The sequence below is a fragment of the Nicotiana attenuata genome, unplaced genomic scaffold (genome assembly GCF_001879085.1).
Source record: "Nicotiana attenuata strain UT unplaced genomic scaffold, NIATTr2, whole genome shotgun sequence".
Taxonomy (NCBI): Eukaryota; Viridiplantae; Streptophyta; class Magnoliopsida; order Solanales; family Solanaceae; genus Nicotiana; species Nicotiana attenuata.
This window is the reverse complement of record NW_017672563.1, coordinates 150,331-160,852: the sequence shown is the minus strand read 5'-3', so window position 1 is coordinate 160,852 and position 10,522 is coordinate 150,331.

Genomic DNA, 10,522 nt, shown 5'->3' with positions numbered 1-10,522 from the left:
AAACTTACTTGGTTCCGAGAGGTTGTGCCGATATAAGCCTTTTTTGTGCTGTCATTTCCATCTAGTAGGATGGGATCGTAATCCTCTATTGTCGACTCGGATGCTTCCACGAAGTCGGGGTCCTTGATAACGTCTGTCCGTACGCCAAGTTTGGTTCCCGACATCGCTGATTGCTATGCTTCCGCACTTGCCCCTTTTAGTTTGCCCTGGATGCTGAATACCCCCCATGGAGAAGGAAACTTGATTACTAATAGAGACTGGACGGGATTGCTCGCATGGCGTGTATCCACGGTCGCCCGATGATAGCGTTGTAGGCTGTATATTGGTCCATGACGTGAAACGTCGTTTCCAGGGTGACTCCTCCGGCTATGACGGGTAGCACTATCTCTCCAGAAGTCCGCTCGACTGCATTATTAAAACCTGTTAGTGTTATTCAACGCGGTATTATTTTATCTTCGAGTCTCATTTGTACGAGGACTCGAGGATGGATAATACACACGCCGCTCTCGTCATCTACCATTATTCTTTTTACATCAGTATCTGCAATATGTAGAGTGATAACAAGGGCATCGTAGTGAGGGAAAGACAAACCGTCGGTATCTGACTTATCGAAGATGATACTATCTTCCAGGTCATCATACCGTTCATGAGTGATCGACCGTTTGAGTTTATGTGCGGTGGTGAAATTTACATGATTGATTGTTGTGTCATCGCCCCCGCTGATGATTACCTGTATAGTGCGAGCGGGAGAAGACGATTTTGGAGGTCCCTGGGGTTGTTCGCATCCGTGGGCAAAGTTAGTCCGTCCTCGATCGCTCAGCAATTCTTTCAGGTGTCCCTGATTTAGCGTTCTCACTACCTCCTGCCGCAGTCCTATGCAATCTTCGGTTTTGTGACCCCTTTCTTGGTGGAATTCGTAGAGAGCATTCGACTTCTGAGTGCTTGGGTCGGACTTCATCTTTTGCGGCCATTGTACCTTTGTACCAAGTTTCTCTAGTGCTTACAGTATTTCTGAAGGAGAGCACAAAAATTGTGAGCATATAGGAGCGGAGGCATACCTTTCTCATGTCGATGTGGCACTGCATGTCGAGAAGGAGCATCCGTGTGCCGCGCAGGAGGCGGGATAGATGTCCTGACGTAGGGCTGATGCCTTTCTCGGCCGAGACGGGGCCCCAACTGATCTCTTCGACTGTCGTTGCGACGATCTTTCCTTGCTTCAGTTAGAACTGACATCAACTATTGGATCGGACCGTTGAGGTCGCCCTCGTCGGCTCTTACCTCGGCGCAGTAGGCGTTATGGATTTCTTCCCAAGTGGTTGGAGGGTATTTCATGAGCATGCTTAACAATTTTCTAGTCGCTCTCGACCCGTTCCTGTTTAGTCCGTTCTGGAAGGCTGCTACTGCCATTCCCTCTGATACATTTGGCAAGCTCATTCTCACCCTATTGAACCGAGCTAAGAAGTCCCTGAGTCCCTCGCCGTTCATCTACCTAACGGCAAATATGTCATTTACTCTAGCTTCTGCCTTTTTGGCTCCTACATGGGCGGTGACAAACTTGTCTGCCATTTCTTCGAACGTTGCTATCGAACGTGCCGGTAGTTGGGAGTACCAGTTCAGGGCTCCCCCTGTTAGGGTTTCGCCGAACTTTTCAGTAGCACTGATGGTACCTGTTCTTTCGAAAGATCGTTACCTTTTACGGTCGTGACGTAGTGGATGATATGATATTGTGGATCGGTAGTACCGTCATATATCTTCAGGTATGGTGGCATTTTGAAGGTCTTTGGAATGGAGTAGGGGGTCGCTTCTTCTTTGTATGGTTGCTCGATGAATCGACCAGTGTCCCGTTTTGGCAATAACTTTGGGGCGCCTGGTATTTTGTCAACCCTCTCTTGGTATTCCTTCATCCGGTCACGGAGTGCCTTATTCTCATTTTCCATCTTCTCCATTTTCTTTAAAACGGCTGCGAGCGTGTCATTACCTGCATCAACAGCAATATGAGTGTTACCTGTACGGGGGACATCTCGCTCATCAGCGATCGTCGTGGCATCTACATGTGCAATATCTTTGTTATCCCTTTAGGCGGGTTTATCAAGTATGTTGTTCAGAGTACTTGTTAGCCATTCTTCCAGTAGTCTTGTCACTGCCGGTGGTGCCTCTCCTGTTGTAGATATAGAGACTTCCTTCTCGCGCGAAGCAATTACGCTTTCGTACGGGGGAGGTGAAGCGTCTCCCCTGGGTGTGGTGTTTGGTGTCCCGTTTTCATTATCTTCCCTGCTGTCTTCGTTGATGGTGTTCAGGATGTTGGTTGTGACACCTACTATTACTTTTAGCCTTGCATCTCCTTTCCCTGCCATTGTTAGTTTGTGCAAAGCTAGGAAGAGGTGACTATCCCTTTCTATGATCTAGATGAAACTGAAATCTAAACTGAAGAAATTCCCACAGACGGCGCCAAATTGTTTGACCAAAAGATGTCAAAACTTTTTTGATTAAAATAATTAATAATAATGATGAGTTCAATCTTAGTCAAGCACAACAAAACCTAGATCAAATGATGGAAGGAGTAAGCAAGATGAACGATATAACAAGTCTGTTCAAATCGAATAGAAGCTTATAAATGTGTAGATTTAAATGCACAATGGAACCGTCCCAGATGCAAGCGATGTAAGGGAGAAGAAGTGTGAGATGATTGGGGAATCTTGGGATCTTCTCTAATGAACAAGACTGCTTTTGCATTCAATCTCAAATAATTCTTTTACAAAGTGTTCTTTTGTCTTTTTAGACAGTAAGAATATGCTTTTCGAATATTCTCTATGTTGTACTTTTTAGGGTTTTTGGGAGATGGACCCTTATAAATATGAAGGGTAAGTAAAGAAGGGGGGNGAAAAGGGGGCAGAAGAAAAAAGACAAAAGAACACTTTGTAAAAGAATCATCTGAGATTGAATGCAAAAGCAGTCTTGTTCATCAGAGAAGATCCCAACATTCCCCAATCATCTCACACTTCTTCTCGCTTACATCGCTTGCATCTGGAATGCTATTGTGCATTTAAATCTACACATTTATGAGCTTTTATTCGATTTGAACAGACTTGTTATATCGTTCATCTTGCTTACTCCTTCCATCATTTGATCTAGGTTTTATTGTGCTTGACTAAGATTGACCTCATTATTATTATTAATTATTTTAATCAAAAAGGTTTTGACATCTTTTGGTCAAACAATTAGCATATATTTTTTATATATTTAGCTAACAACTGTAATTATTTTTGAGCGGCTGACCAAATATGTTAAAAGTCCTAATCTATATAAGTTCACATGATAATTATACGAGGACTATACTATAGATTCTTTATGCGGATATTAATAATGGAAGAATTATTATGAAATAATTAATATTGGGATGCTTGTTACGTTTTAATTACTTATTTTAAAAGGATATTGTAGTTTTATAATAGCTTATTTTTCATCAAATATACTTATTCATGTTTCACATTTTATCATTTATAAAATAATACCTAAAATCCGTATAATATAATGTTTATATTATTTAATACATCACCAACCAATCGATGCATTAGTTATACTATGTATATTCTCACACACTCCTTTACCTTTGATTTTTTATGAAGTGAATCTATTTCCCTTGAGCGATGACATGGCAAAAGATACGTATACACTCTTTTGGACACTTTTTTTAGAAGCACACATGAGAGACAAAGAGGAGTAAAAAAGCATGACTACTATGTACAAATGTCATTTTACAAGTGGTAATCCTTAAAAATTATTTAAAAAATGACAAAAATAATCTATTATATTTTGCGGTAGGTTCAAAATGACATTTTACATATATTTTGAGCATTTTTTATCAATTAAGTTTGCAAAAATTTAACACTTTTGATCTTCGTTAAATATATAATAAACTTTAGTTATTAAATTTAACAAGAATTATGAAGAAGAAAAAAAAAGATTGAACCTGAACTAACATTTGGAGGTGTTATTTTTTCAGTTTCGACTATGTTGATCTAGTAATCTTTGACCCAATACCCACCGAATGAGAATTGTTTGACGACTTGATGAAGATGTGCTTGTGGTCGAAATTCTTCCACCATGTAAGATGTACTTTGATGTGCTGCTCATCAAGATGGAGCTGGATTCCTCTTTCTTACTTTTTAAGGAGAAGTGTTGTCGCACTCCTTCACCTTGATGAAACCTTGTTCCAATAATGTCGCAAGCGCTAGCTAGGTTAGGTTAGAGATTGCCATAAAGAAGCTAGCCAGAAAGCAGGTTAGGCAGGCAAGCGATAGTACAAGCAAGCTAACACGCGGCGGGCGAGGTTGAAGGGGTCTTGCACAACCTCCGAATTATCGAAAGCGCAACCTTTGACCCCTTCGTCAACAACCTCTCATTTGTCGAACTACTCGCGTGGCCTGCTGCATTTAGGTATAAGAAGCCCCACTCGGGAAAAGAGTGTGATAGGTTACAAGTACTTTGGTCATAAGTACTTTGCTTTATGTTTTGATAATCTAACAAACTTACTATCCGAAACCAGATAAGAAACCTGTTACACATTTACAAGACCGTAAGATCACAAGGTTCCAGGTTGGGATCCAGCGTGGGATATGATTCAACTCTTCAGAGTGGAAGGAACATGTGAGGTAACAGGTCCCTACCAGTTCCTGAGGAGACTGTACGAAGTCAACTCTCCAGCTGGAAAGTTGCTGCCTGCACACGCTATAGTACAGGAACAGTGCAGCAGTCAACTTTCTATGGAAGGCTTTTTACCTACCTAGCTTACATCATTGTAGGTCATACATGTATTATTAACATCAAGGGAAGTAAAACACATTCACTTGAACACTTAGGGATTTTACTCAAGCTCACTCACGTGATCATCCAGGAAGCAATTTTCAAGTGCATCAAGAACAAAGAACAAAACAACTACGGACCAGTTCTCACATCAAGTTATTGTATGTCCTTAGTTGAGTTGTAACTTTATAATAGTTCTTCAATTGTAATTCCTATCTAGCTTGTTTAGAAGCATTCTGTAGGAAACTCTTGTAAATCTTAAACCTGTGTGTTTGAGTCTTGGTTAGAGTTAGTAGAGTTCCAAAGTCTTTGTAATAGAGTTATTACAAAGTAGCTTGTAATAGAGTATTACAAGTTAGTGAGGGATTAAGAGGTTAATTCCTAGGTTGCATAGGTTGTAATCTAAAAGTTGCTCAGTAGTGAAGTTGAAATCCTACAAGGGTAGGTCATGGTTTTTAATCCCGTGGAGCTGGGAATTTTCCACGTAAAATTTCTCTTGTCATTTATTTACTGCAGTGTCCGTGTGTACTGTTGAACCTGATAGAGAACCTGGTTCTCTATAGAGTTTGGTGGATCCTTATATTCTATCAATTGGTATCAGATCGGGTTCTTTCTATCAGGTTAACACCTAGAAAGGATCCTCATGGTTGCACCTCCAAACTTCGAAGAAGGCCAGTCCACTTACAGACCTCCAAGGTTCAACGGTCAATATTATGGATGGTGGAAAACTAGGATGCACGACTTCATCATGGCTGAAGATTCTGAGTTATGGGATGTCATATATGACGGACCCTTTGTCCCTACCAAGAACCTTGGCGACCCAGCTGTAGCCATTCCCAAGACGAGGAAGGAATTCAATGACGCTAATAGAAAGGCCATAGAAAAGAATTTTCGTACGAAGAAAATTCTTGTTTGTGTCATTGGTCCTGATGAATATAACAGGATATCAGCATGTCAATCAGCAAAAGAGATCTGAGAGGCTCTTCAGACAGCTCACGGGGAACAACACAGGTGAAGCAATCCAAGATTGATATGCTCACAACTGAATATGAGCTCTTCAGAATGAAACATGATGAATCCATATAAGATATGCATACTCGATTCACCTCTAGCATCAATGAGCTTCACTGTCTTGGTGAAAGTATTCTGAGAAACAAGCTTATCAGAAAAATCCTTAGTGTACTGCCCAGTTCTTGGGAAAGCAAAGTTAACACCATTACAGAGGCTAAGGACTTGCAGACACTGAACATGGATGAACTTGTTGTAAACTTAAAAACCTATGAAATGAATAAAAAGAAGGACAATGAAAGAAGAGATCCCAAGAGGGAGAAGAACCTGGTCCTCAAGACGGGGACATGGCCTACTTGACAAGAAGATTCCAAAAGATGGTTCGTAGAAATTGAGGCATTCCAAAAAGAGAAAGTTCTAGCAAGCCAAGAAACTATGACCTCTGTCATAAATGTGGCAAGCCAGGACACTTCATCAAGGATTGCCCTCTCCTAAAGCAAGATCAATAAAATAACAACTTTGACAAAGCAGCCAAGAGGAACCAGGTTCCTGACAAATGCTTCAAGAGAAAGAATGCTAGCAATGTTGTAAAGCAAGCTCTTGCTGCATGGGGAGACTCCTCCAGCGAATCTGAAGAAGAAAACGATCATGATGGTAGTTCAATGATGGCAGTGGAAAATGAAACAACTGAGTATGATTCAATCTTTGCTTTAAAGGCTCAATCTGATGACGATGAAGATGACGACGGCGATGAGGTAAATTTTCTAGATGTTCAGAGAAATCTGAAATCTTACTCTCCTAAAAAGCTCATGTTATTAGTAAATGTACTAATTGATACGTACCATAGTCTTATCAATGATAAAGATGCATTAACTATAATACTAGGGGAAGCTGAACAAACCAGAGATGACTTAGTAGTCGTTGTAGTTGATTTAAAAGAAACAATAGAGAACCTGAAAAAGGAAAAGTATGCCTTAGAAGAAAAAATTGCCTGTATAGAACATAAAAGAGATGATCTAATGGTTGTGGTGGTGGATGATTATAGGCTATACTTACGTATTTTAGTCGATTATTACACTCTAATTTACTGCACTTTAATTGAGTTTGAGCTTTAATCGCAAGTGTTTTGCACTAATGGTGTATTTTATGCCTTGTAGGAGTGATTCCGAGCTATGTAGATGTTATGGAATGAATTCAAGTAATTTGTAGCTTTAAAGTTTGAGTAAAAGTTCAAGGAATTAAGCCGGAATCGTGTTTGGGGGTCAACGGATGATAGTTAGAGAAAGACTCCAGTAGGCATATTGTGCACTGTCTAGTAAAATAGATATAACTTTTTTCTCAGAACTCCATTTGGGCTCCACAATATACGGTTGGAAAGCTAACTCAAAGGGCTACAACTTTCATGTTTTAAGATTTTCCAAATTCGAAATGGAACAGGGTGAACAATGCGCGTCAATAGCGCGATCGCGCTCAGGTCGCGCTCGTCAGGCAGAACACTGGGCCACTAGCGCGACCACTAGCGCGATCGCGCTAGTCAAACCCGGGAAAAAAATGTCCTTTTTCACATTGGAGAATGTATAATTGTTTGGGCCCAACCCTACTTGGTATATATACATGGAAAAACGTTATTTTGAGGGAGGAGGACGTTTTTGAGAGGAAAACACAAGCACAGAGCCGCCATGGAGGCCGGGTTTCATCTTTTCTTCCACCAACTTAGTAATTTTTATATTTCTTTGTATGATTTGTTGTTTTTCTACCATGTCTATGTGGAGCTAAACTTCACGTTTTAGGGTTGTGGTTCTTTCATGACTATTGTTTTTCGAATATTGATTTTGATTTCTTAGTTTATCATATTGGTTTATTTATTCAATCCTGCACTTAATTATTTGATTGCTTGATCACCAATTGAATACTATCTACGAATCTAGAGTTGAACTCGAAAGTGGGAATTCTAGATTGCATATAGGAATGAATAAAGCAAGTTCTTGAACCTGGGCATCGGGTAACAGATTCGCGGTTAGGATAGACATATACCTAATTGCCTTGCTTGGTTGATTTACAGGAATTATAAATGCGTTCTTGTTGATTCTAACTCCATAGACATATAGGCGTTAGGTTAGCTTGAATAGGCGAGTAAGAACTCGACAGATTCTTATGAGCAATATTAACCCTGTCAACCAATAAACTAGATAAATTAGTTAGTCAATTCAATTGAAGAATACAATAGGAATGTTAGATAGCCCATAACCCTAGATCGTTTTTATTACATTGATATCATAAAAATCTGCTCTTTCTCTGTTTAAAGTTCATTATTTATATTTCTTTACTTAATTAGTTTAGAATCAAATATTTCTAGGTTTAATTATTGTTTAGATAATTAGGATAGTCTAATTTAGTTAATAGTTAATCACAAGTCCTCGTGGGATCGACATCCGACTTTTAGTCACTTTATTACTTGACGACCGCGTATACTTGCGTGTACGTTTGTCCGCAACAAGTTTTTGGCGCCGTTGCCGGGGACTTAGAAATTAACTAGTCTACTAGGTTAGATTTTTACTTTTTGTCTATTCAAGTTTCTTTTATTTTTATCTTAGTTTAATATTTTATTATCTTTGTTGACATGGCTTCTTGGAATAAGAATTGGTCGAATATTGGTTATTCTTATTATGATGATCCTTGTCCATATTGTGGAGGACCTCACTGGTGGAAAAATTATCAGAATGTTCTCGGGAGCGAGTTATGCGCACAATCTCAATCCTTTAAGTGGAATATTTGTCATATATGTGATGGTCAAGATGGCCATTGGGATGGTTGTCCTAATTCTTATTATCCTTCTCAGAGCTCTTATTATGATCTTTCTTATAATGTTTGTGAGTTTGATAGGGGCAATGAAGTACAGGATATGGAACGTGATGCATATTTTAGGGATATTCTGAGGCAAGTAGCAGAGCAACATGATGAACTTAGAAAAGATATGAAAAGAATGAGGGCAGCAATCACAAGAATGAAGGCCAGTATGGAAGAATTAAATGAAGAGAGCGAGCACCAACAAGAGGAAAATTTTGAAAAAAAAAGGAGATTTTGAGTCAAACTTGGCTGGTGGAACAAGCTGAAAGATTGGAAATATATGAGGCTCAACGTGAGAAAATTACAGATGGGATACAAGACCTAATAGAAGGAAGAGCTAAACTGGGACAAGAGATCGAAAAATTTGGCACTGATATTCACGACTTGGATGCAGATTGCAAAGGTGGATGCATGTAACGCCCAACAATTTAGTGATAAGTTTTGTGAAGCTGAAAAAGATCTTCTAGACCAAATTGAGGAGCTAAAACCAGAATACCAATTATTAGACCAAAATATTATTAATGATGCCAAGGTTGACGAAGAGTGCGAAATTGAGGATGTCAAAAATAATACAATTTTGGAGTTAGAGCGTATTGGACCTCATTCTAAACATTTTTCAACATTGTGTTTGGTTGGTGACATGGGAATCGATCCATTCGAGCATATAGAGGAGTCAATGGATGAGGAACAAAGTGTTTATATTCTGAAATTTGCGATGCCAAGGAGACAAAACGACATTCCTCACTTAAGGGCCAAGAAGTGCAAGATGCGATATCTATTGCTTGGTTCCTTTATTTTCACACCACCGCCTCATGAACGTGACAGAAAAATTGATGCAAAATTGGGGGCGCAATTTATATCCTCAAAGTGGAAGGAAAAGTGGTGAAAGTGATGGCTTCGTACCGCGACGTTAAATCAAGCGCTTATTGGGAGGCAACCCAATTTCTTTTTTTTTTCTTTTTTTTTTGTTTAATTTTTTTTTATATTTTATTGTGTTACATTTTTTTATTGTATTATTTTTTTTGTAGTATTATTTTTGTATTTTGTAGGAGTAAGAGCATGGAGTCAAAGCCAATAGGCGAGTGCAAAAGCGAGCATGTGTTTGAAACTGAGTGTGAGGTGACCGCACAAAGGATCGCACCTGGGAGAAGTCTGAGTATCCCGTGAGCTGCTAATGCTTCGGCCTTTGGCCTACCAGGGAGTCTCTTTTACCCTCTTGTTATTTTTAGTGTGCATTGAGGACATTGCACAATTTTAAGTGTGGGTTGAGGAGATTGTCTGGGTGATTTTCTGTGCTATGTTAGCTTAGTTATAGTACTCATTCTTAGTGTAGTAATTTTTTTAAAAAAAATGAAAAAAAAATCAAAAAAATTTGGACTTTTTCCGACGATGGATTTTGTGGACAGCTTTCTTGAGGGATTAAAGTCTAAACAAAAAACACAAAAATATGTCTTTTAGCTTTCTTTAGGTAGTAATAATCCCCCGTGGTTTTTTTTTGTGCCTCGGTTCTTTTCCATGGGATGTAGTTTGAACCGGGTAGTAGTATTTTTTATTTTTATTTTTAGAGTAGATTAGAATTTAGGGAATAAATGGAGGAAGAATGATGAACCTAAGCGCCCTTGACTTGTTTAATAGTAGCATATTTAGGCTTTGGCATGTGTAGTATCTTCCCTATGATTTGAAATTATTGATGATGCCTTGCTTAGTTGGATAGCATGTCTTGTGATGCCTATGTCTCGTTTTCTTACTTATGTTCACTTTGTGCTTCATGCTTAATGTCTCGTGGCTCCGTGAATACTTGCATTTGTTTGAGAGCCGGAATGAGACCGTTCTTAGTGAGTCATGTGCCATGTGTGGTGAGGTT